We start from the raw sequence: 27,535 nt of genomic DNA on the forward strand, positions 1-27,535 counted from the left end.
GAGGTTCACAGATGACTGATAACGTCACCTTTTAGCAGAGATGGTGTTAAAAGCACTGCTGACTCCAAGCACATCAAGATAATAGATGACATTTTCTCCACTGTTCCTCAGGTCCAACCCTCAAATCACCAAAAAGTGGCCCAAAAAATCAACATTTCCGCTAGGAAAGACACCTGAAAATACCAAAAAATGCCACATAGAGAATATACTTTTGGCAGAAAGGGAATAAACATTCCATACAAAACCAGTTCAGTGGTTCTAGCCCAGGAGGGTTGGTCGGCTCCGTAAGCAGAGGAGGAGCAGGGCTGTGCCAGGGTGCAGCCGAGGGCACACCTCAGGGGTTAATCACTGAGTAGGAGGGGGATGAGCTTGAGAAAGTCTCCTTTTCCATCCACTGTACCAACCTGCAGAACCAGCACAGGGCCCAAATTCTGAGAGCAGAAAGAGAAGCAGCAAGTGCAATGTTCAAGGGGTCACAACAAACCAGGTACTCCCAGAAACAGTTTGAAACCCCCCCAGAGGATGCACATTTCTGTTCATCTCCACAGTCCCAGAGGAGCATTGAAGGCTGCATGGCTGAGAATCCAGGCAGTGCACTGTGCAAGGACTGCAGAGACCAGTGACACCCACAGCCTTCAGGAAGCCAAATGAAAAATAAGGGAGGACTCAACCCATTCATCCTGTCAGCAAGGCTGCACAGTAAAACATCAGGAGAAACTATATAAATCCAAACACTCGAAAAGGCAAAAAAACTCCCAACTCATAAATCAGTGGGAAAGGTATTTTATCCCTATAACTGAATTATAACTACAGGCTGTGTTCATTAAAAACACAGGCCATAAAATTTACTACAATGTTTAAGAGGTAGTTGTTAATAGAAACAGGGGGGGAAAGCCCATTCAGGGAATAATAGAACTGTTTAATTTTAAACATATTTTCTATATTATGCCTAAGTAATTCACACAAAATGGTAAGTGGCCTGGGTTCTTATTTGAAATAGCAGCATTTTATACCCTTACAGCAACCTAAACCATTGCAAATATAAATGCAAATGAGAGACAAGCTCAAAAATGCCATGGGCTACTCAAATATACTACAAATTCTACCATCCCATTTCAAGTAGCTAATGTAGGGTTTGTTGCATTCTAATACTGGATAGATATTGGTTAAACTTATTTCAGGACATAAAAGAACTGATTGCAAGGCTGTGCTCAGATAGCTTAAACAGGAATTGAGACTACTGGATAATGGAAAATTTCTGTATAAGAAACTCTGATTTATATAACTGGAAAGTTCATAGAAAGATGGTTCAGATTTAAGAGGAACAGCCCTTCAAAATCATGGTAAGCATAAATACAAAATCCTGGAACTGACACTGTGTTGGGCTTCCTGTGGTAAAAGCCTGACTACTAGGGAATTAAAAGTGTTCTACTACTGGCACAGGACTGGCAGCACGTGGAGCTGAGGAGATCAGTTCTGCTCTGTTAAGTCAGATTCAAAGTTTGTGGGAAAGGATCCTCAAACTGTTCTTAAAAATACGTGAGCAGAAAAGCTGCACTTTCCTAGTTACAGGCAGCTGCAATCAGGCTTTGTGAGGCACTGTGGACTAAAACTGAAATTAATCCTGATGAAAGACCTTCCAATGCTTTTTGCTAAAAAATGTCTTAAAAATACCTCCCACTCTTCAAAACAGAAATGACTGTCATTCCACTTCTTTGAACAAAAAAAAAATTACCTCGAGAAGCATAAAAATCTGAAAAATAAGGTATCATCTGACTGGTAGCTTAAAATCAGAATAAATCTCTCCAGAATTCTAGTGGGCAAAGACTATATATCAGCATTTACAACATGCCTACTTGCCTTAGTAGAACTTAAACCTGGCTCATATTGGGCTTGAGGGATTTGAGGAAAGCAGAACCAAAGAGCACATTTCCAACTGGCGCTGGCAGTATTGTAAAACAAGCTCATTATATAAAATGTAGGCGTTGCTCTCTATGAATCATTGTGATTTAAAATAGGATCCTGATAGATAGGCAATGAATCACGGGGCATTTTGTAATCAGCAGAAGCTGGGTTCTTGGGAGAGCCCTTTGCCCCCTTTGGCAGAGCAGGACAGCTGAGGGGAAGGCTGCTCTTGGCGTGGAGGTGCCTCCGAACACTGAAGGAAGTAATTGATTTTAAAATAGATCAAAAATGCTGTGTGGGACACAAGATAGCAAAGCTTTATCAACTACAACAACACAACACAACACAATTCAATTGTCAAGAGTGCTACCATTGTCAGGACTGTGCTTGACCCACACCTTTAATAACTGGTATTTACTATAGTGGGCAGACTTTGTATTGCTGGGGTCTAGCAAAAGTTGTATCCACTGCAGGAAATTCATATCATTCAAAAGCGTTCAATTTGCCATTAAAAGTATTGTAAGAGTAAATGACCCATTCAGAAGTTTCATATGCAGACCTATGCATAACTTGTGACTGTGCTTTCAGAGGTCAGACTCACTCTGAAGTCAACAGAAAGTTTTACAGCCTCAATAGAAATTCAGTGGTTAGGCCACAGTTAAGCAAAGCACTCATTTATATGCTTTATTTTGAATAGTGCATTAGTGCTAATGGTATTTAAACACTTGCTTGAAGCGAAGCATTTTTAAAAACTCAGTTCCTGGCTAAGGAAGATACGTAAGTGTGATTAAATTACACATCGTACACATGCATACACACAAATAAATCAATGTATGTTGCAATAGAGATCCATAAGAAATTAGATTCTCATAAAATGCCATCTGCCCTGTGTAAAATCCCTGTTTCTCACTAAGCACTGTGCCCAGAGTTGCCCCAGTAGAGCCCCAGCTGGGATGGAGCAGCAGTGGCACTGTGCAGCCAGGCCCTGCTGTGTGCTCCAGCAGGGACCATCACTGGCTGAAGCTGTTCAGGATTCAGGGACAGCAGAAAGGCTGTTCAATAAGTTTATGTTGTGCTCACCCATGATGCATTATACCAACATTTGCCAGTTGTTCTGCGGCTTCATAAACCCTTGTGAGATTATCAAAATTTCAGCAGTAATGTGGCAAAACATACACAAGAGATGTGTAAGCACCGCAACTATTTACCATACAATCTTATGCTCCACTGTTTATCTGGTTTCATTAGGTCATTATCACCATGTCTCTTAAAGTATTTTAATATACTAATAATAGACTCCATTCTTTGAAAATGGTGCTTAGCCAATAATTATCAAGTAAGGTGCCAACTTTAGAACAGTTGTACTCCCTTATGAAATTCAGATCTGAACACCAAGTTCATAATTCTTTTTGAAATGTTAATAACTTTAATAGCAAATGTATGTTATGTGCACAATATCCAGTTAATATTTTTCATCTAAAACATTGTAGGTGCAATAAATCTTACGCTAACACTGAAGAATTTTTATAACATTAATACTTAAATAACCACATTAAGCTTTCTCAATCCACTTTGCAGTAGTAGAGAATTTACGGATGCAGAATACTCTTGGTAAAAAGCCTGGGATTTTTTCCTCTCCTCAGACTCTGTCATGTCAGTGCTTTTTAATGTTCACAAGACAGTAAACTTCAGCATAGTTTCCAAGAGATGAGCTAATAAGACACACAACTGTAATAGGGTAAAATATATTCTTTAATATCCTAAAGGCAGTTCCCTGCCATAGCAGAATACTGAATACTCCCACAGGAAGAGGAGGAGGAGGAAAAAATGCCACATGAGTTAAAACTCATTCCTTGAATTAAATCCCACTTTTAAAGTTTTTCCTGGCAGTCAAACATATTGAAAAAAATTATCCATAAAAATGCTTCTCTCATATCAGGATGAGTCGTTTTCAATCCCAAAGCTGTCATCTTCAAAATACTAAAAATGTAAAATGTGTTTGGATGTGGTAAGACTATATGCAGGACTCACATGATTTGAGTGAGTGCTATTTTTTGGCAAAATATTTTAATCTCTTGGACAATCACCAAGTTGTAAAAGTTAAAAAGCACCATGTTGCAAAACTCATTCATTAACATAAACATGCTTAGCACAATTTCTGCATTAAATACAGAGAATATCTCAGTTTAACAATAAATACATTTCCCTATATAGAACTAGATGTCATTTCTGATACATGCCAAGTACAAGACAATACTCTATCTGTGTGTACAGTCACTAAACTCGGTGATGTCAAGACAATTTGAACACATCAAAGCTCAAGAAAGTAGATAAATAGCGCCAAAGAGGGTTTATCATTGAGAATTTTCCCCTTTTTAATGCCCCCTGAATTAATCAGAACAAAAATATGTTTGGATTTTGTGGGGAATGCAGTTTTTAAAAAATTAAATTTTAATAAATTATTTGAATTTTTATTTATTGAAGGTTATTTTAATTAGCTGCTAAAATTCTTCTACCAGACCTTTCTAAGCTTGGAGGGTACCGCAGTGCTGCCCAATGCAGAGCTGAAAGACACTTCTCTTTACTCCACTGCAATTGTAGCCATTGCTCTGGCAAGATAAACACCAGGCAAGAGAAAAAGGAGTATCCCAATTTGATTCTATGTAACAGCAGCTTTCTGCCTGCCTACAGTAAGAGTACTCAGCTAAATAATTTAATAATAAAGACACATGAACTTTTGTACACCTCTCATGTGTTGCACAAATGTATCTTTCATCTTTTAAACGAGCAAAAAAAAAATTAACCTTCTCAACTGCATGAGCTGCAAAGCACACAACCTGCTCAGCCACTTTGCAGCACCGGAGCAATCTCTTGTCGTCTGACTGCTGCACTTTTGACCCTCCAAAAAATTCCCAGCTAAACCATGTTGACATGTTTTCACATGTGATTCGATAATTGTTGTTCTCAATAGTGCTGGATACTTATCACATGTTTAGATCAGTGTTCTTTGCATCTCATGTACTCCCATCTCTCGAAATATTAATTTTTCCACGTAGCTTTAAAACTCTCCCGTGGAGGTGACTTCAGGCTGCCTCCACAGGGAGTGTGGATTCAGGGCACAAGCAGGGTGAGCTTGCTTTTGTGACTGCAATTGCAACCCTGTGAGAAGTATTTAATGAACACCAGCAAATTTATGTTGAATTGTGCTCTAAATTTAAGTACCTTGAACAGTTTCACTTCTGAATCTTCTACTGGGCTACAAGCATCAGGAGAATCTTCCCTGTTCTTGTTTTTTTGGGATCAGTATAAAACACAATCCAAAGTAACATTGTGCTCAATGCTTCATTCCAGAAGGAAAATGAGTGGAAACTTTCTGATTAAAATCTCTGCAAGAGCTAGGTATAAGATATTAATTTTAAAGCCTGTGTATGACTAAATAATAGCAACCTGAGAAAAAGAATACTAAAACATCAACTGTAAAAACTCAGCATTAAGTCAGCACCAACACACCTCCTTTCGTGTTATTGTATTTCTTACTTTCAACCAAAAATATGGGAATTTCGTCAGGATTTTTCTGGTTCACACACTTCAGAAAAACTTCTTGCAGGCTGGTGCTTAAAACTATAGGAAGTAGTGAACAAAGGGGAAAAAACCCCCAAAACAGCCTCAGATGCAGCACCCAGGATCTGAGTTACTGCGCAATAAGTGATACTAGACAGCCCTAGAACAGAACTGTATTGTCTTGTGTTCTAAACTAAATGAAATGGGTTAAAATAGCAAGTTTTATGGGCTAACAGCTTCCCTAACCAGCTCTAACTAGGCCTGGATGTCAGTTTATACGTCAGACAAATCAAACTATTTTGAATTATGTCATTCCTACCATCTCATACTAATAAGCAAAACTCCCTCTACCACTGAGAAAGAAAATCCCCCAAAACATGCACCCAATAAAGGATTATCAGCACAACATTATCTGATAATTAAGAAGGGCACATGCTCAGCTGTTACACAAGGTTATTGAACCCACCCCTAACAGTTTTCTGAGAAGAGGCCCCCCCTATTTTACTGAGAATCTGACAAAAGTCTTTGGGAGCAGCACAGAATTTGATGGAGATAGTTAATTCTTTTCCAAATGTAATTTTCAAGGGAAAAAAACCCCAAATAAAAGATGCCATTCTCTTAAAAACACAGAAGTAACTAACTAAAAACACAATGGGAAAGTGCTGTCTGAACCTGAATGAAAAGATGAATATGCTCCCTACAGCCTCTTTATGAGCAAAAATACACAAAATATTTGTGGGGAAAAAACCACGATTTCATCTTCCACTTAATTTTGAAATCATTAATGCCTTTCAAAAAGAACTTAAATATAACCTGCACAATGATACAGCAATGTAAATTTCTCCAAAGTCCTGACCTTGTTACTGAGATACAAACCTACTGTGTTTTCTAATAAATGATATGGCAAGGTTTGGATTTTACGATGTGCCTGAAAATTAAAAGGTAGAAATTTGTTTGATCTTACTTTCTAATGGGTTATTCTTCCTCTGTGTTATTAATATCCTATGAATACATCTGCTTTGACTTGGCCCTACTTTTGTCAACCTTTCTCTTTTGAAGTACAAGTTTTTCCAATTCATCAGTTGAAATTGTCTTGCTTTCCCCATGAAGAAATAAACATTTTGAGCTGCCAAGGTGTGGAAAATTATTTCCCACAGGTCCCACAGCAGTCCTGTAAATGTCATTCCTCTCAAAAGCAGGGGATGTTTGTATTTAAGCAAAATTACCTGTCTGGCAATACACAGCACCCCTTTAGCATCCCATGGCTTTTGCTACTGTTCTTTGCCTCTGCAATAAATTAAACATTTCCAAAGTTGTGTTTGATGTTATTCTGCAGTTTGTAGTGTTGGTGACCTTTGGCCCAGAGTGCCCACGCACAGAATGTGTCACCCTTGTCAGACACGTGGGCAGCCCAAGGCAGCAGGGGGTTGATCTCCCAGTGATGTGTAACTGTCCAGAGCATTCTGGCAAAGGAAGATGGGAACTGGCATCGCTATTTTTGACAAGAAATGTTTGAGAGTTAAAATGGCATCATTTTAGGACACAAGCAGAAAGTGGAGCATCCACAGCTAAGAACAATTTACTGTTAGGAAAAAGTTATTTAGGTATAATTTCATAATTCTGCTATTTTTAACAGCTAGTCCTCAGCAGCCATTTTTGTAAATGTGTTTCCAGCTGTAAAGAATCTACCAATGCTTTACTAAATCAGTAAAGACTCTGACTGCACTTTGTATTTAGCACACAAGTACTGTGGAGAGTATGAAGTGTCTATCAGATCTAAGCTAGAAAATCTTGGTGTGCCCCAGTCACCTCTGCTCCACTGGATTTGGGATTTGAGATCCCAGTTCATGTAAACTTGCCTGCTTTCTTTAAAAATCTGAACTACCATTCCATTTCTGTCTTTGACAGAATTTTCTGCTTCTAAGTGAGGAGAAAAGTGCATAATCAAGTTCTAACACTGTTTCAGTCAGATTAATAATTATAGGGTTATGCAACATTAATAATAGTGGGACAAGCAAAGCAGCTATGTTAAATTTTAACAACCTTAAAAAGAAGGGAAGAAAGAGATTGAGAAAATTTCAGTTCCCTTCTCTGTCACGTGTTCTTGTCATCGTCTTGGTTTTTTCTATATTTAAAATACTGTAAGAACTTCTTCTGCAAGTAGTCTAAGAGGACAGCTAACAGCAAACCTTTCAGTTTCCTGTTGTAATAAATAGAGGAATACACCACAATTCAAGACAAAAATGTACAGTTAAATACTTATATTTATAATACATTATTTATAATATATACTATAATAGATAATATATAATATATATACTATATAATATAGTTATATAGATACTATATAATATAATTATGTAACTTCTTGTATTTTTTCCAGAACATTAATGGAATAAGATATTATACTGAAAACCATATTAATCAACTTTCTGAAAAGTGTTATTTTGATTAATTATATGTAACTATGTTTCTTTGATCTAAATACGTGTCCTCTTCACATACAAACCACAAATCATACACTGCAATACTCTGGGATACTTGATAACTTGATTGGTTTCTTTTTAAATCAGCTATTTATCTTCCATTACCAACAGTTAACCTTGCAATAAATTATTGTTGTCATACCTCGTTGTTCTTCTAAGGAGATTCCTTTTCTAGGCAAGCAAGTTTAGTGTGAGGAACTAAAAGTCATTGCTGTGACTTCTTGTAACCCCTCAAGCAGGCGTGTGAACAACTAAACATGTCGCTCTGGTATGTACTGAGGACAAGCTACTGGCCCTTTTTACTGTTCTAATTTTTTTTAACTTCTAAACACGTATCAACAGTTGCAAATTTCTATATGCTGATTTTGAAGCAAGATCACAACACGGTCAACCTCATCAAAGATTCAGTTGTATTTTAAAAGATATTAAAATACTCTTGAGATTATGATAAAAAAAATTCTAAAGGGATATCTGAATTACATCCAGTGTAATGTAGTGCTGAATGTCAGGATAAGACACTATTATGAGAAAACTCCCACTGAAACCTTTTGAATCATCTCTAATCCAAAAGATCAGGAGGGGTCTTCAGCAGCCAATGGTTTCCCACAGCCTGTGGTTCCTGTGCTTTGCAGAACAAAGGTGTGAACATCTGTTTTAAAGCTTATCACTACACTCGGGACAAACTAACAAAGAAGTCTGCAGTAGCTTAGGGGATCCATCACCACCACTGATATACTTGGTGTAGAGGGATATGACAAGGATGAAACCAAGCACAACTATAATATAATTCCATTTCACCCATCTAAACCAGTAGAGATTGTGGATTTAGAGCCTGGTTTAGATCTCTGTCACTTTCTACTATCACTAGAGCTTCACAAAACAGGTAAAACACCAAACTATTTGCAAAAGCAGAATCTGGTATTCATTGGGCTCCGAGAAGACAGTGTTAATCTCGTGCCACACCTTTCCAATGCAAAGGGTGGGCTGGTAAATCCTGTATGGAATGCTGTGTAAAACTAATACAATTAGACAGTGGTCTAATTCTAATTCCTAAACTGTTTCAGATGTAAACTGGTACTGGACTTCGTTTATTTTGGAAGTATGGAGTATTTTTTTAGAGCTCCACGTGTATATGGTCACTGAGTCAGACAAGATAATTTGGGGACAAATACTGTCTCCTTTAAAAATGACTGTAAAATTTGAATCAGTTTATTTAATTTACCTTTTGCAGGACAACAAAGGCAGCATGTATTTTGAACAGGAATGCTGGACCTCTTGGTCAATATGAACATACCAAACTCAAAATCTCTACCAAGACAAACATACAGATCACACTAAGTAGGCACATTCTGAGGAAATCACTGCTTTATAATCCTAGGTTAGGGAAAAAGTACAAACTATCGATACTGAGATCACAACAATACATAAACTGAGCAATAAATAGCTTCCTCCCAAGATTTCCATCTAAATGAAAGCAGAAAAGTTGCCCATTCCATGACGTTTGTCAGATACAAAGCCTGTGGATTATCAAGGGGTGCTGTGAATCACAGCACTCAGTTGTGTCTTGGATCTTGCCAGTTGTATTTTTCTTTTACTATTTGCCCCCGCATGTTAAAACCACTATTGTAAGCAGTTCAAAAATACATTGTTGGAAAATTGTTAATGCCCTAGTCATACAATGTCATTTTGAAGCTCCCTGGGAATTTAGATTTGCACAGCTTATTAGGATATGACCTTTCCCTTGATTTTTTATTTTAAGATCAAGTTAAGATGAAATTTCCCCAGTGGGAGTTGCTGTGTTTCCTTCACAGATAAGGAAAAGAGAAACGGCAACTCTGTTTAGAGACAACTTTCATACATTTCTACAGTACGGACAACTCTGTGGTCTTGACAGACATCCAAGGCATTCCTAGAGGTTGAGAGGAAAGGCACGTGGTATGTTAACTAAAAAAACCCCAGGAACATAACCAAGGTATTTCCCTGAATCTTTCACCTTTTCTTTTTTCAACATCATCTGAGAGTCAGCTTTAGGGAATTTTAAGGTCTGTGGAGTCCCTGCATTCAGAGCATCAGGGTAGCACTGGCTGTGAGACAAGGGCTTCTTTCTGGAATAGAGTCCTATTCCTTTGAGAGAGCAATTCCTACCTCTACAGGACTCTTTTTCTGCTCCACGACACAGATCTGCTCTCTCAAATTCACACACGTCTGCATTTCCATGCTTGTTATATTAGAGTAATTTTTCCTGGGATCTCAGGAAGCTGATTTAAAAGCAGGAGGTTGAAAAATCGGTTCTCAGAATATTCCTGTGTGGCAAGTATTGGAAATGGCTAATGAGGATAGTATCTCGGGTTCCTTGGTGGGCAGCGAGAGAGTCTCCTCCTGAGGCTGATTCAGAGCAGCTAAAGAAGCCTCTTGCTCCAAACTATTCTCCATCTTCTTGATATGGGGTGATTACCACCTACCAATCACAGTGTTTAAATACTTAGGTATAGTAAACACTTAATAGTTTAAGATGGGGATGTTCCAACACTTCTTAGTCTTTATGACTAAGTCTATGTCAATAAAGCCCACAAAGATAATTAGTTAAATAAGTAGAAGCTGAATGATGTTGCTTATATTTTAAAATATTCAAATGGTCAAGATGATAAAAACTAACAGCCGTTAATAAGTTTTTATTTAGGAGAGAATAATTTTCTCACTACAGGTAAAATCAGTAGGTCAATAAAAAGATCATCGAAAGGAATTAAATATTTTGGATATTCGGTGTAAAATTCTTACTCATAAGCCTTTGCAATGACATTTCTGCTCAACTACAGATACCAAAAAAAGGAAAAGAAATTGATGAAAATAAAACTTTTTGTTAAACTTTTCCTATAAGTAGTCTGCTGACTTGGTAGTTTGGGTAGGCATTGTGCATATAACATCTGTACAAGGGTGCCACATGAAGAGTACAGTGTAGTGTAATTCAGCGTGATCATATTGGAAGGTCACAGCGATGACACGTCCAACAAAACTGTACAAAGATTCAAAGGACTCTTAAATCAGCTCCCGCCACCTTAACGAGTTGCGTGGCTCTGCGGTTCCCGGGCTCTGCGGGTCCCGGAGCGATGCACACTGTGTGCTGTGGCTCTGCGGGTCCCGGAGCGATGCACACCCTGTGCTGTGGCTCTGCGGTTCCCGGAGCGATGCACACCCTGTGCTGTGGCTCTGCAGCTCCCGGAGCGATGCACACCCTGTGCTGTGGTTCTGCAGCTCCCGGAGCGATGCACACCCTGTGCTGTGGCTCTGCGGGTCCCGGAGCGATGCACACCCTGTGCTGTGGCTCTGCAGCTCCCGGAGCGATGCACACCCTGTGCTGTGGCTCTGCAGCTCCCAGAGCGATGCACACCCTGTGCTGTAACTCAGCCGTGCAAACAAAAGGGAGTCCTTTCAATTTTCCCCCAACAGCTGTTAACAGGGGGATCTCCCCGTGAGTTACATTTGCAGTTCCAGAAACAGCCCTTCCTCTTTCAGTGGCTGACAAGAGGCGGGGGTTTACTGCTCTACAACAAGTGTTCGAGGCAGACCGCAGGAGTTAATTTGTCGTTGATCCGAGGCTAATCCATCTCTCTGGGGTAAGTACAAAGTCATTATCTACATCACCGGTCCAAGACCTCTATGACACTCATGTATCTACCACAGGAGTAAACAAATCCAAGCTGATACGATTTGCTGCCTATCGCTGCAGAGCACACTGATGTCATATACACTGAATCTTCCTGCAAACAAATATGCCATGATTCTAGAAGAATCTTAATAATACAGAAAGGGAAAAATTACAAGCTGAAACAACTTACAAACTTACAGGAGCACCACAAACTTAGGGGAAGAAATGTCTTGGTTGCCATCATTTCTAATAAAAGTGTATCAGCAGGCGTGTCTGACAAGTGATTCAACAGAAATTGTGTATCTTTTGCTCCGTGTGACACAGACTCTGCAGATGCAGAGTGTGGGCACTAAAAGTTTATTTACAGAGGGCAGGACTGAACATTTCATGTGAACACATTCTGACCATGATAAAGAGCTTTGTCTCCCATTAGTGATTTAAAGAATTGTGATTTGGTACTCCCAACACACCTATAATTGAATTCCTCAGTCATAAAATCACTGGTGCCAAACAAGTTCTGATATCTTTTATCGAGTCTCCTTTTTCTTGTCATTTGTTAACATATTTCTTATGGAGCTTTTCTTCTTTTTATAGATACATTTGCTTTAGTTATAAATTAACCCTGGAATTTACTCTCCCAGAGGCCACAAACTGCTTTTTTATTTTCTTGAAAAAGTTTCAGGCTATATGAACTTATGATTTTAAACCATTTTGAATAGCAGTTCGTGGTTCAGATACAGAGGAAGGAAATTTAAACGATTGACAAAGTAGTTAAAACTAAACTGGAAATGTTTAGATGCTTTTCTGGGCTTTCTGCTCTGGAAGCCATGAATAATTTACCAAAAAGGAACATATTTCCCTGTGGGATTTCTCGTGCTTCTGGTTCCCTGTAATAAAATATTAAGATATAGCCTCATTCTGAAAGGTCTTCCTAAGAAGTTCTATATTTCAGTGGCTCCTAAATTTGGCCAGCACATCCCAAAGGTATGTGGAATACTTGAAATTTGGAAAGATATTATAAAATATCAATATTTATTTAGCAGATTGATTCAAATAATGCCCATTAAAAAACTAATTTTTCAGTTGATAATGTAATTCTAAAGAAACAAGGCTTATAATATTCACTGTTACCTCTTGTGTCTTTGTTGGTATCTTTCTCTTCATCCCAAGAGCTTTTAAAAACATTGGCTTTTTCCAGCCAGAACTGACTACAGTGTAGAGGAGTTTTAACACAATGTGCCAAAATTGTTGTTGGTGTCACCACTGAGAGAGTTTGACCTCACCTTGTAAAAAACATCAGCAAATCCAAATGAAAAATTCCAAAATTCCAAAAGGACATATTGATAGGCAACTAAGTTAATTGGATCTACTGTTCAAGGAACTGTTTGTATAAGGACAGAACAAGACTTTTTAACAGGCAAGATGATTCACACACTACTTCCTTTATTTGTCCTTCTGTGTTACTCCTACTTCGTTACAAACCATTTAAGTTTGTTTAAAAATTGGCATTGATATTAACACACTGGATACCCATTTGTTAGGGTTTAATCCCTGTTTTAGCTGAGATTTTCCAAGGTGGAGCAATTTTGAAAAATATGCCTTCAAGATTCAGCAGACAGGAAATGCTCCTGCAGAACTTTGCGTTTCTGGGTTACTCCTCAGTTGGGCCTGGCTGCGTCGTGTGCTGCCCACACCACATGGAACAACGTGCTGCCTCCACAGGGCCATGGAGCTGTTTGGGTTGGAAGGGACCTCAAAGATTGTCTTGTTCTACCCCCTGCCATGGGTAGGGACACCTTCCACTAGCCCAGGTTGCTCCAAGCCCCATCCAACCTGGTCTTGGACACTTCCAGGGATGGGGCAGCCACAGCTGCTCTGGGCAACCTGTGCCAGGGCCTCCCCACCCTCACAGCCAACAATTTGTCCCTAATATCTAATCTAAACCTACCCACTTTTAGTTTAGCCAGTGTGAGGAAGGTTAAAAATGACACCGCTTTGTTTTAAAAAAATTCCTTTAAAAATTACTCTTTAATTAAGAATAACAAAAGGGATTGAGGAGCCCTGAGATATTTTTCCTATATAAATAAATACATACCATGCAGTGCTTTCCCCCATCTGCAGTTTCCCATATTCAAGACAACGTCCTTCTCTCTATACTATTTCTGAGGTTGCTGGTCAGTTATTTGAAATTAAAATATTAGAATTTTCATCTTCAATGGTGCTTTGGGTCTCTGAATTGTCATACTTTTATTAGGAAGTCTGTGTCTCATTCTCTTGAAATATCTTATAACTTCCTTTACATTTCTTCCTGAATGCTTCACCTGTTTAAATACCTACAAAGGTTCTTGATGTATCTTTTTTAGGTCTCAACAAAACATGGTATTTTCTGCTCCTTTAATTGAATCAATGATCACACGGCTGAAAGGATTTTAACAGTAAAAATATTTATCAACTTTTACAAATAGAAATGGAATTTAAAATAGTGGCTACACTGTCAAATATTTTAGATCTCAAATCTTCAAGTCTTAAAATCAGAGTCACAGAATATTCTGATTTGGAAGGGACCCACAAGGATCATTGAGTTCATCTTTTGGGCTTTCTATTTAATTAAGAGAAAAATTAAAAATCTATGATTTATTTTTTGACACTATTTGGGGCAAATCAGTCAGTCTGACTTGGCCCCGATATTCATTTGTGATCCCACTCAAACCAGTGAGATGGTGAGCACAGGTCAGACTGCACTGACGACCCTGAAGGCTCAGGACCATAAATTATACCCAAGTGTAACCATCTCCTCTCACACCTTGTGTACACATTTCATAACTTTGTTTGCCCTGCGCGCTTTCACTTGAGTCAAAAGGAATTTTCAGAGTAAACAAGTTGTAATGTATACTTTACAGGTGAGTTACAATGTTAGTTGTCTAAAGTTCTTGGAATGGACAGCAGGCCAGTAAAAATTTCAAAGTATTTTTCAGAGCAACAGCTTTATCATATACAAGTATTTTACTAACATCTGCTCAGGACAGATGTATAAATAGAGAAAGAATTTTTCTACCACACTAATGCCTTCTTCCTTCACCAGTGGTTAGAAAAGAAATTGGGAGTATTTCAAAAGATTTTGGGCTTTTTGTTATGTGTCCTTTGATTTATTTACATGACAGCCAAATGACCAGAGAACACAGACTAAAATGACTTATAGAGATTTTTGTTTTCATAAAATTCTAACCTCTACTCTGCCAAATATACAACTTCTACTTCTTTCTTGTATGCCAGAAGTTCTCAAACTTAAAAAGATCTCCAGGTTATACAACATTAATCTTTTAGAGCTAAAAATTTATGAATGGAACATGAAGCACAGATCATCTTGCTCTGTAGGCAGGAAGAAACTTAAAAGAAAATAGTAACAAATCTGAGAGGCATTTAAGGAGTAGCAGGACTCTCACTCTGCCCATACCTGTTCCACTCATGATCAGACTCTCCCAGTTGTCAAAACTGGGTGGCAACAAGTAAACGGCCTGTTGCAAATGGTCCATGGCCCATGCTGACCCCCAAAGTATTTCTGGGAAGTTATTGAATGGCTCTTAATTGGATGAGCTAAAACTGGACCAGGGACAATTCTAAGAACTTAACAATTTCCCTATCCACTTCCTGTGCCCAAGTTACAGCACTTTTTGATTTACTGGTTCAATTAGGCTTCTCTGAGACCAGGGAATATAATTGCTCAGGGGTTTGTTTTGTTTTTCCTCGAATTCACACAGTTATTTAATTGTGAATAACCTTTACTTCCTAAATGTGGCCCCAGTTTTTGCCTGGCAAGACCTGTAGTGGGTACTCAGATTTTAGAAAGGGGAGGCATGGAGCTCTGACAGTGTTCAGCACTCGTGTGCAAAAACCCCTGCAGAGAGGGAAACCTCTAAGATAAAAGTTCCATTCTTGACACTCAGTCAGACAAAGCAAGTAAAATGATCCAATTCCTATAACTGATATCTAGCAGGGGCATTTACCCATCTATCTTCGTGTCTCATGAAAACAGAAGAAATACTTTGTTTCTTTGAGACTCCACAATATAAAGATGTCAATACTACAGTAAGCTGGACACTGCTAATTATTCATCTCATCTTCTGCTCTGAGAAAAATTAACAAGAGACTGGATACAATAAGCACCTCAAAATCACCCCTGGCTTCTAGGAGCTAAGATAATCCACATCCCCTAGGGATGTAGAGGAAAACTCACTGTTCAGCAGATGGACTGCCCAGCACCAAAGGGCACATGGGAACCTGTTCTCAGTGAGGCTCCTGGAAGATGAAGGGAGGGAAATGTCCCCTGGGGGCTGTCAGGAACTCGTCCCAGTGCAACACTCATCTCTGCAGGAGATTTTCCAAATTTTTTTTTCTCTGATTTAATTTCAGAAATTGTTATTTAGAAGGTGTTTTCTTTGAGGAGCTATACAACAGTTTATATAGCCCTGGAATCAGAAAAGGGTGCCATTTAGTATTTAGTCTACACTGTCTTTCTTTAATTTCCATATTCATGGCTGAATGGAGGCTCTATAACTTCTACTGGTTTGAACTCCAGAGAATTCCTTTCCTCCACAGAGTGTCAGGTATAATTACTACATTAATTAGCCCTTCCTGGAGTAATTGTCAGCAAAATGGCAACCATACCTGCATCGATTTCTTCTTCCTTCTTGCTTTTTTTCTGCTTTCCTTCAGGACAATTAGAGTTTCTCTCTGCTTTATCTCTCCTCTTACACTGCGTCTCTCACCTTATTCACCTCAAACCTTTTCCTCCCTTTACTCTTCCCTTCAAAAGGCAAATTTGGGGAGGAAAGGAAGAAACAATCTTACTGTCTCACTGTTTTAATGTCTACTAATTTGTTGTGGTTTTGTTTTTTTAATTTAAGTGCATTTATTCTGACACTCTATGGAGACTCACAGCATTTCATTAGTGCCAACAAAAGAATCACCCTTCTGTCTAAGGGTCAGCCTTCAGCAGAAATTGAAAATTGCCACATGCTGTCTAACATTGTGCTGTGCCTTCCTGTTGGTGGCTGGGGGAGGAGACAGGAATCTGCTGCCCAGCCTGCGTCAGAGAACGTGGTCACACTACAGTATATCAAATTTAGGGGATGCACAAGTTATTGTTATTCTAAACTTACCTCAGCTTCAGCAATATTCACTGCCTGTTCTCCTGTCCTCAGTGACAGGAAAGCTGTCACTTGTTGTTAGCATATTAGACAGTTCCTGTTCTCAAAGGAGTAATAAATAAGGCTAGATTTAAAAAACAGAGCAAACTTGGGCAGAAAAAGAACAATGAGTAGGAATGCCAAAATACAGTGAAAGACCACGTTATGGCATTGTCAGCATATCTTAAACCAAGAAAAGCTGAAAATCTCGTAAGAGACCAGAGAGAAGAATTCAAAATCAAGAAGGTTCCAGCAGTAAACTTTAAACTTTGAAAAAGAAATTCAAACAGTTGTATTTTTAAAAGAATTTTCCTGGGTTTGAATACTTTCTTTGGCAAACATAAAAAGGGCTAAATTAATAAAGAGAAACACCAGTTATAGCCAATCTTCCCACTGCCTTCTCTTGAAACTTCCGTTAATTAATTAATTTAATTAATTCATTTCCTTTCCTAATATTCACTCTGGACAGCTTTTTCCCTTTTTCCCAACTCACTTCTCTGCTGGGCCTCCAAAGTCCCACATCGGCCTTAGATCCCTGCCTTAATCCACCACTGCAATTAATCTAATCACGCTGCACACCAGCAGTCTCTATTAAGATTAAAGATAATCTCACTATTTCACAAGATTAAAAAGCCAGAGCCAATCTTAACATTGCACATTACTCCACCTATTCTGCATAAATTTTTGTTTATTAATATTTTCTTTTGTAAAGAAGCAGAACACTGTTGATAATATTGTCATCTGTGAAAAACAGAATTGATAAAATCTACAGAAAGCAGTTTTCTGGGTTTTTATTTGATCTCTCACCTACTTAGAATTGGCACCCTCATGACCCAGAAAAAGAATGGAAAGAAGTGCACATGACTTCCACATCCTCAGTATTACATCATGAAGGATGAAACAGCATATTATGTCTGGCTCAGAGCTGCTGTACTGCTTGCAACTCTTCCCTTGCATGAAAATGCCCTCCTTAACAAAACTGTGACTCATTAAAAATTTGACAGATATGATCCCCCAGTGACCAGCACAATGAAAACAGTGATAGAGGCAGACTCGTTCCATGAGGAGAACTGCTCCTGTGAACTCTGGCATGAGCATGTGAACGGGTTTGTTACAGAAATTAAAACATGAAGGTACGTTTGTGGGAAAATATATCTTTAACATTCTATTCTTGGATTAAGATTTAAAATTTTCAAGAAGACACGTCTACAAGAAAATATCTTTGTTGTAGGAAAAATGGGTTCTAGATACTGATGGGTTTTCCAGTACTTCAAGCACTGTCAAGAATTCCTGCCTACGCCAACTGTGCTGTAACGACTATTTCTTAATAAATCAGTAATCCTGATCTCAGAAAATAATTCCTCAAATGTCATTACCTGTGTCAGAATGTAGCTTGCATAACCTGATGTTTTATCGCATCTAACCAGGATAAAACCTAAGCCAGTGCAACGATTCCAAGTGTATATTTTATACAAGGGATTGGATTACTGCAAAAATCCCGACCCTAAACAAGATCTTGTGAACATAATAAATATCCGCCGCACCCAGTTTAATTGGTCAAGTTGTCCAGGCTGATCACGTGAGGCAGGCCCAGAGAACAAGGCTTTGGGTAGTGCCCAAAGGAAACTGTGGAAGGAACCCTCTTGGGTCTCCTATTCATGTGCCATAATGTTCTTCTCTGCATCACAAAAACAATTAACCAATTCAGGACAATTGGGAGCTCACAGCACAGTAAACACTCCAAGGGGTTTGCAAAACACACCCGAGATCCATTGGCAAGGTAATCCTGGAGAGCAATGTGGAATTTGTTTCCAATAGCGTTTCTTACACGCAAACACCTAAATAATTAAAAAAAAAAAAAAAAAAAAGAAAAAGACAAGATAGGAACTAATTAAGCTTCCAGGGGATTTTTGGAAATTATTTTGCATTGCCTTAATAATGAAAAATACATTCAAGCCACTGCTAAAAACCTGAACCTTTCCAAGTAATTCTGGAATATTTGCTTTTTTCCTATTTTAAATTCAAGATGTGTCACAATAAACTTTTATAATACTGATTTTGAAACTTATTCTGTAGTTAATTATAACAACTCAGATGAGATCTTTACTAAATACTCTACTCCAGGCCAATTTAGCAATTCTGGCAATAGCTTTAGTGTAAATGTATAAAAAAAAAAGCAGGAAAATAAACCTAAATGGTGCTTATTTCATTCAGAAAACTGCTTTAATGTGAAACCCTTTTGTTCTAAATAAAGCTCAACATTTCATCTTGTTTATCATCTCAAGTCATCTTCAGCAACAGCTGGAAATTCTGAAAGTGAAAGCATATTTGCAGAATTTTTGTTTCCACGTTCTTTAATGATGTTCTAAGCAAAACTCAAAAAGTCTATATTTTATATGGATATCTTGCTATATGCACTCATCTATCAAACTCTATTTATGTAGCCCATTACTACGGGATATTTAAAATAAATAAAACACCAGCCTGCTTCTCTTAATATTTCTAATAATTTTAAAACTCAGATACACCAGCATGCCTTGATGTACAAATCAGGCATCTCAGATATGCAGTTTAAGTGCAAATGATGGCATCTGGGAGTGACAATAGGGAAGAAATCCAGCAAAATGCAGTAAAATCCTGGCAGAACTTTAGGGACTCAATGAAGTAAATCCATCCACTCTCCTGGTTAACTTTAGCAGGGGGGAAGGAACGGCTGCATCGTTAGGGCAGTGCAAGAACCTTGTTTTAGACATGCGACAAGCTAGAAAGCAAAGAGATAACATATATTTCCCCTACTCTGAAGGGAATGAGACCCTCAGAATGAGACCCTCAGCCAGTTGCCTCTTCAAAACTTCTCATGATTCCATTAAATATGGTCCCGAATAAGGTTAGAGAATACAGATAAACTCTGTGCAAATAACTTTTTGCCCTCATGTACTTCTGTAGTACACTAACTATAGATTTCTCTGGGTGTGACTGAAAGTAAAATTTGGTTTCCTTTTTTTTTTTTTAGCATTCATAGGTAGGATTAAAAATCAATTTAGCAATATACCAAATAATAATATGCTTCTATTAAGCTTAAAAACTGAGATTCAGCACAAAATATTGTAGCTTAAATACCACTGTAGGGAACAGTAACTCCAAGGAAAACATATTCAAGATGAAAGGATAAAGTCTCAGTTTTATTTACTTTGTTTACTGTAGACATAAAAAGTCAGTGCCTAAACCTATCATGAGGAAATATGTACATTATGAAAGGCAGTAAATAGACGTGGCTGCATTTTTCCACAAGCCCCCATATTAGATAGCACCACAAAGCACCAGGTTTAGGTAGTAAAACCTGTTTTTCTGACCACCCCTACTAGAAGATCTTGGTATGAGTGTTAAAGCCTGTAATTAACATTTTTCTTTTCATAGTTCCTTTTTTTTGGTGTAACAAAGTGACTCTTTTGGTAGCCTGACATATCTCTCAAGCCACCATGCCTGAGTACTTACTTCACAGCAATATTAAAATAATGCCCTAGCACAGACAGTGCAAATCTACATCAGTTTATTTGTATATAGATAGCAACCTAAGTTCAAAGCCTCTCAAACTTCAGAATTGCTGCTTCGCAGCCACAAATAGTTACAGCAGTTACACAACATCTGTGTTCAATAAATCTAAACAAACACATGAGTACTATGGACTTATAATGCAATATTATAACATAAAATTCCACTTCATGCAATGCAGTGTAATCACATATTGTGTAAAAAGTTTAAGACGAGATCATAATTCTGGGCAGGACTACTTTGTGCAAATATGAAATCCTCTGAAAAGAAAGGCTTTAACCCAGCGGAAAAACACAGGATACAATAAGAAAACCTCCATTGCTCTAACTTATCCTATATGAATGTTCCATGACAGCTAAAAGTGTTTGGATGAAAATAAACATATTTAGAATTTTATACATATGTATGGGTAAGTTAGAGGAATCGCAGATGGAGGTCTATAAAAAAGTACAGGATTCGGACAAAAGGGAATCTCAAACGTGCCTCAATCAGATCTGTGATAAAGAGGAAAGACTGGAGTCCCCATGGAGCTCATGAAATTCCAACAGTCCATAAAGCAGCACAAAGTACACTGTTTTCCTTCCATGACAGCTGCTGTAAGACCAAAACTAGAACTAGTGTCTAATTTGAAGGTCTGGAATAAACTAACACCAACTTCAGTGTCCGTATCAAAACGGTAATATTTCATTTAAAGAAATGGATCACAAACACCAGTACTCCAGATAAATATACTCCCCCTGTTACACTGGCATTTCTTATAAAATTTAAAGAAAAATAGGTAGGACTTTTGCTATAATATATATTCATGGTTATCTAATTTCAGGCCTTTAGTCTCACTGAGCAAACAGCAATTCCTTTCGAGTCAGACCCCGTATTTTCAGCATACTAAACACATACATGGGTAGTAATTCAGTAGCAATTGTGTGGAAGCAAACAGTGTATAGGACAAAATTTCTATCACTGAACGTAGATTGCAAACCTGACCCTACTGAAACAGCAGATCCACCACTGACCTCACAGAAGCTGGGATCTTTTCTCTATACTCTGTGCACCTTCCAATAAACCAACACTTCTTTAACAGTGTGGAGTGTTCTGTATATTTTTCTACTGGGATATTACCCAATATTTATTATACTGTGTTATCAGAAGTTATATATAGCCTTTCAGTCTTGCTGGGATAAGTAGGAAGCCTATCTATAATAGGTTAATACACTCCCTACACACACACACATGCCCTACGAGCACGTCCATAACCACACACATACGTTCGCCTCAGCAGGCATGGAGCCCACTTGGGCCTGAACATACATCGACAAAGCTACGTAGGCTTTGTGTTTTTTAAATTGCTAATTATCAACCAGCAGAGTAGACTTTGGGATTCATAGACTTGAATTCCTAGACTTTGTCCTCAAAGTGCAGACTGCATGGCATGGAGGTGATCTGCTTAGTCATGGGGAAAGGGGGTGGCTGATGCAAGTCCACAAAGCATCACCTGCTAGTCCATTCCAGAAATGCACTGCCCGGCTCCTGAGGTAGTGCCTTATCCTCCCCTTTCCAAGCAGGATATTTTCTCTATTTGCAGTGAAAGCCAGTGAAACTGCTAAGTAAGAACAGCTCTATTTAGAGAATAGGATACTGCCTAGAAGTTGAGGAGTTTTTTGCTGTAAATGTGGGGATTTATTACACATATACATAACTTAGTTGTCATAATTTTGTAAGAATCATTTACTGTTGTAAGCATAAATCACTGGAATTTTAAATTTAATTCTTTGCATCAATTGCACCCCGATATTGTGTGTCCATTGTAAATGTGTAACTATTTGCATTCTCATGTCATAGATCATATAGTATTAAGGATAAGGGCAATTATTACATTTGAGTGAGTAACAAGATGGTCCCAATCTTGACTAGGCTGCTGGGTACTACTGCAACACAGGTAATTAAAAATATCTATATAGTTCACATATCGTGAATTTTAATTGGAGAATGATGTAATTGTTTAGTTCAATTCTATAGACTGGTTTATGAGAGGGCAAACAGGCCAAATAATGTAATGGAAGGTGTGGGTGGAGTGGGAGAAAAATGTGAACCTTATCAAATTGAGTTTAGTTCTGCGAAAGTTTTCAGATATGAAGACTGAAAACCAGGCCTTGCTTTTTTTTTTTCCCACTCTAAATTTAAAGAACAAGAGTCTACGATAGATTTACTTCTACTTTTGCCTTGTGAGAAGAGCTGACAACTTTCAAGTGACAGGCAGAAGAGAATTCCTCATTGCGGTAGAAGACCTGATGCTGAAATAGAAACTCAGTCTTCCCTAGGGTTGCCACATGTATTTTCTCCTTATATATCTCCTTATACCTGCAAGATGTGGAGTATCCCAAGCCCCACTCACCACAGGTTCTAGTACTGGGGTGACAACTTGCTCATCACCAGCATTTTCTACATTGTCACTGGAACCTGAAAGCAGGTACAACTGAGAAAAGATGGACTAGTCTACATTTAAAAAAAAGCACAACTGAAAAAAAGCCCCAGACTTTCCTTTGTATAAAATAAAAAGGGGAGGGGGGAACAGACAAAAGAAACGTAAAAGCTTTACCATTTAATGTAGGAATCAATTTACATTTCATATTCCTGAGAATCAAAATATCTGAAGACAAATCTTATGGCTCTTTCATTTTTCATTCTGCCTTGGAAAAATCTCCATAGGGAAAAAGATGGGGGCAAGGAGGAGATTTTTTCCCCAAGTACTCTGTACTAGTTAAATTAAATCCTTGAGAACAGACCTCTTAATGGGAAACCCCAACTTCTGTTTGTGTCATGGGTGTGTATGACTTGAGTACAACCATGTTCTCTTGCTTTGGACTGGTTCTAACTTTTTCTTTTGTTAGCTCACAAAAAGTTATCTGACACATAAAGAACATTTGGCATAAAGTGCCTGAAAAATAGATCCCTGCTGCTAAAAAAAATACATCATTATGGAAACGATTGGAACGATTAGGACTCATCATCTAATATCCTACATTTAATAAGCCTATCAGTAGCAATAACTAATGGGAAGTATTGTATCCACAACTCCAAAAGAACCCAGCAAGAAGACTCTATAATTGTATTATAATTTCTCTTGAGAAATAAACTGCACTGGAAACTGTTTTACTGCATGACTTTGGTGGCCATGGGAATAATCCTTGTGACAGAAGATTGTAAAAGAAATGCAGATTCTGAATATCAAATACAGGCAACTAGAGATCCACAATTAGGCTACAAAAATGCCCAGTAAATATATCCAGTTCCATTCTGAACAGATTATATGTAAAAAAAAAGGGCCTCAGAAATCAAGGTGAAACAACCAAGTGCCCTTTTCGTTATTTAGTCCGGTTTTGTACAAGATAGAGTTTTTATTCTACTTTTAAACTTTCCCTTGTTTTTACAATACATCTTTTCTCAAAATTCCTTAGCCATTGCTATAAGCAAAAAATTTTACTGACAGTAATTGAAGCTCCACCTAAATTTATTTTATTGACTTAGAAATGGACTTATGGTTATGAAAAGAAGTTCACGATAGAGTCAGATTTAGAAGCAGCGTTGATAGTGGGTGTTTTTATAGGTACCATAAGGAAGGTTAAAAGGCATAGCTTCAGTATTTTTCAATTAAATTCTAATGTTTTGCCAACTTGTTTTGGTGAGAATTTTCTGAGAATTCATTATATGAAATATAAATGAGGAAAACAAGAATTATTTATATATTCTATGTTGTAATGGAAGTTTCATGGAATGTTGATGTTTAATATATTGTATTATCCAGGAATTTGACATTGAAGCATTTCTAAGAAACACACACTATCTTAAGGCTAATTACAAGTGTATAGTCTCTGAGCCACTACCAGCTAGTGGGGTATTTTACAAAACTGATGTCTAAGAACATCAAAATTCAAAACTTGCCTGTGTAAAATACCATTAAATTATATTTCTGATTAGTTATCAAAGTCCATGCCAACTGTTTTTTCAGCTCTCTCTCCCCCTGACAAGTCCATGCTTATATTGTGCCATGTCTTAACGCACTGCTAACAGCAATTCCTTACAATCTCGTAATTAAATCTCTAAGCAATTTCTGCAGTAATTTTTTTTGTGACAGCCAAAGAGAGTAATGATGTCAAACACATGACTTCATGCAACAAATTCTGATTTTAATGAGAGCACAACATTTGCAACTTCTTTTCAAAGGAGAGGGCTGAGTACCGTATGTCATAGTCACTTGGTGTACACTGGGAATTTTTAGTTAACTAGTAACAACTCATAGTAATCTTTTGAAAGGTAAATTACTTATTAAATTATAGACTAATTGGTACCAGAAAAAGAAAATTTTAATAGACATTTTTAAATGGAATCATGTGCCACATCAAAAGCTCATTCAGAGATGGGGCAGTGAGTCACAAATACAAGGCTATGTCAAAACCTAGTTATTTCCAGAAGAATTATAGTTGATCCATCTCATTTAAAGGAACTTAGACTCCACAGCACATGAAGAAATTGATAATTTCCTGAGCTTTCAATCAGAATAAATACCAGCCTTACATCACTAATATTAATAAATGCATCCCTGTTAAGTCAGCATTGTATTCTCGTGGGTACACAGTGCCTCAAAGTTACAACACCACAGGAACTTGCACTCTCTAGCTGCAGAATACCCTGGAGAGAAATGACACCAGGAAGATTACAAAATGCTCCTGTGAACCTGAGGCATGCCATCAAGACACAATACATTTCAACACAGCATCTTAGTTGTTGCAGGCTCAGAAAGGCTCCCCGACTTTCTGCGATTGAGAAATTTAAAATAAATAAATAAGTAAAAGGCTGTTCATTCATTAAGAGTAGGAGCCAAGTGAGCCCAGCACTGCCCTGTGGGTGCCTGTCCCCGAGGCCGCGGAGCCGCATCAGCTCCCCCTGCCCGGGGGAATCCCCGCGCAGCCCCCGAGCATCCTCCCCGGGAGTGCCCGCGCCGGCCCCGGTACAGCACCATGGACACAGCGCCCACGCTCCCGCGGGCAGGAGGCTCCGGCAGAGGCACCTGGAGGCAGCCGGGGGTGCTCCGGGCCCCGCATCGCGCTCCCCTCCCGCACCGCCCCGCGGGCTCCGCAGCGGCCCCGCCAGCCCCGCTCCCCCCGGGCCGGGCCGAGCGCCCCGTTCTCCTCCCGCTCCAGGAACAGCCTCGAACCCCGCCCCGCTCCCACGGAGCCGCCGTCCAGCCCCGGCACTCCGAGCATCCCCGGCGGGCCGGGGCTCCGCGCTCTGCCCGCCCCGAGCCCGGCAGCCCCCCGGCCCCTCGGCCCCTCACAGCGCCCCCGCCCGCGGCTCCCTTAGCCCGGCGCTCTCCTCGCGCCCCCGCCGGCCCCTCACCTCGGGGGACGGTCCCCGCAGCCCGCACTGACCTGGCGCTGTCAAGTCTCAGCGGGAGAAACTGTTCCCTTCTAGTGGGATAAACTCCCCGGCTCGGCCCGTCCTCCCGGGCAGGGCCCGCCTCCCCCGGCCGGCACCGCCTCCCGCCGGCCCCCGGCGGGCGCTGGGGGGAGCGGAGCGGGCCGAGGGGCCGAGGGGGCGGCGGGCGGAGGGGACGGGCCGGGGGCCGGGGAGATGGGAACGGGGGCGGCCGCGGCCACAGGGACGGCGACAAGCGGGGCAGCGGGTCCGTGAGGAGGAGAACGAGGGGGAGGAGGCGCCGCGGCTCCGTCCTCTCCCCTTCAGACCGTCCCTCCAGCCCAGCCAGTTCCCTCCGGGTCCGCGCCCGCCGAGCGGAATCACCTGCCTGTACCTGAGGGCAGAGCGCGGGCCCCGGAGTGGATCTGGAATTTGATCTCTGCTCCCTGTAATCTCCCGTAACTGAAAATTCAGTTTTTCCGCCTACTGACTGCTTTCTCTGTTGCCTTGCCATTCTCCAGCCTCCTCCTCTCTGCGCTGTGTAGTTGGTTTGGTCACCTCACGTCAGGTTGTGCCCTGCTGTGACAGGAGTAAAGGCTTTTCTGAAATGGTTTTTAGCAGTAACAGAGGTAAATAAAATTCTTCTTTTCCCCTCACTTTTTTTTTTTGAAAACTAGAGATTATCTCTCCCCCTTTCTCCCCCCTCCAGGAATGCAGAGACAAGCGGTATAGGCTGTGTTCGGTACCTCTCCAGAAGCGGCAAGTCCCAACAAGCATGTCACCTCCTCTATCTCACTCTCCGATTCTTTTAAAAAGAAGTTAGATGAGGAAAAAAAAAGCGTAAAATCAACAGGTTTTAGAGAGTCATCTCGTAACTCAAGATGCCCCAGGATACAACAGTTTGTCTTTAAAACCTCTTGATCCCTTGGACATCACTGGAAGATTGAAGGATTCTAAATTTGCCTCATTATGGTTCTTAGTCATCAAGCATTTTGAAAGAGAGCCTGCATTTGCTTTATTATTTGTATACTGAAGGCAATTTATAGATTACAGTTGAACACGTCAAAATACCTGGACTACCTACAGATACTACCTTTGCCTACAGCCTTTTGTTTATGAGAACAACCTTTCTGTCTGTAGAGGCTTGAAGCCTTGTGTTAATTTTTGAGAATTATCTGTCTATTTGTATAGGCTTGAGGTGTTACCTCTGCCTTAACAGATCAAGGAATTTTTTTTCAATTCATGCTTTTCCCCCCATCTGATTTTTTAGCCCTAGAAATGTGGAAATATTTTTTTGTAAGTGACTATTTTTTGGTTGGTTGGGTTTTTTTTAAATTGTTATTTTTATTAATACCCTCATGCAGAATTAGAAGCCAGGTACTGAAAACGAGTAAAACAAAACCTCAGAATTAACTCAAAATGTCATGGATGAACAAACAGGCAAATGTGGGTAAAATAATCTGAACATTAACAGATGTTTTTAATACATAAATTATTAATATTTCTAACTACATTACAGCAATATCTGTAAAGTTTCAATAGGAAGTTAAAAGGAGAAGGATCTTAGCTGGACGCTCCACAGAGTTCTGATTTACTCTGATGAGAACACAATAATACTGATCTCTGTGTGAACTGCTGGAGAATGTACCAACTGAGTCTAAATGTCTGGATAATCCCTCCCAAAAATCAAGGTTTTAACATGCAAATTTTTTAAAACTCCATGAAACTGGAACCATTCCAAAAATTGTCAGGTATTGATGAACATCCAACTGTGACTGTGCACTCAG

At 39.3% G+C, this 27,535-nt stretch overlaps 1 protein-coding gene and 1 long non-coding RNA gene across 4 annotated transcripts in view; one reads left to right on the forward strand and one right to left on the reverse strand.

The window, feature by feature from the left end:
- Nucleotides 1-25,881, reverse strand: part of PPARG (peroxisome proliferator activated receptor gamma) — a 54,651-nt gene extending 28,770 nt beyond the window's left edge. The window contains exons 1-2 of one of the 3 annotated variants that reach the window (XM_051793124.1): nt 25,731-25,747; nt 18,547-18,622 (exon numbers count right to left, since the gene is read on the reverse strand). The gene's annotated coding sequence lies outside the window, so the exon portion shown is untranslated. Of the gene's footprint in view, nt 1-18,546; nt 18,623-25,730 lie in introns of all 3 variants that reach the window. The other 2 variants (XM_051793122.1, XM_051793125.1) reach the window with 2 other exon arrangements.
- On the forward strand, nt 88-13,192 carry LOC127473480 (uncharacterized). The gene is made up of 2 exons (XR_007905471.1): nt 88-11,243; nt 11,283-13,192. It is a non-coding gene; the product is annotated as an uncharacterized LOC127473480 (long non-coding RNA).
- Nucleotides 25,882-27,535: the final 1,654 nt, after the last annotated feature.

The sequence above is a fragment of the Manacus candei genome, unplaced genomic scaffold (genome assembly GCF_025592945.1).
Source record: "Manacus candei isolate 608988 ecotype Guabito, Panama unplaced genomic scaffold, ASM2559294v1 h1tg000036l, whole genome shotgun sequence".
In the NCBI taxonomy this organism is placed as follows: Eukaryota; Metazoa; Chordata; class Aves; order Passeriformes; family Pipridae; genus Manacus; species Manacus candei.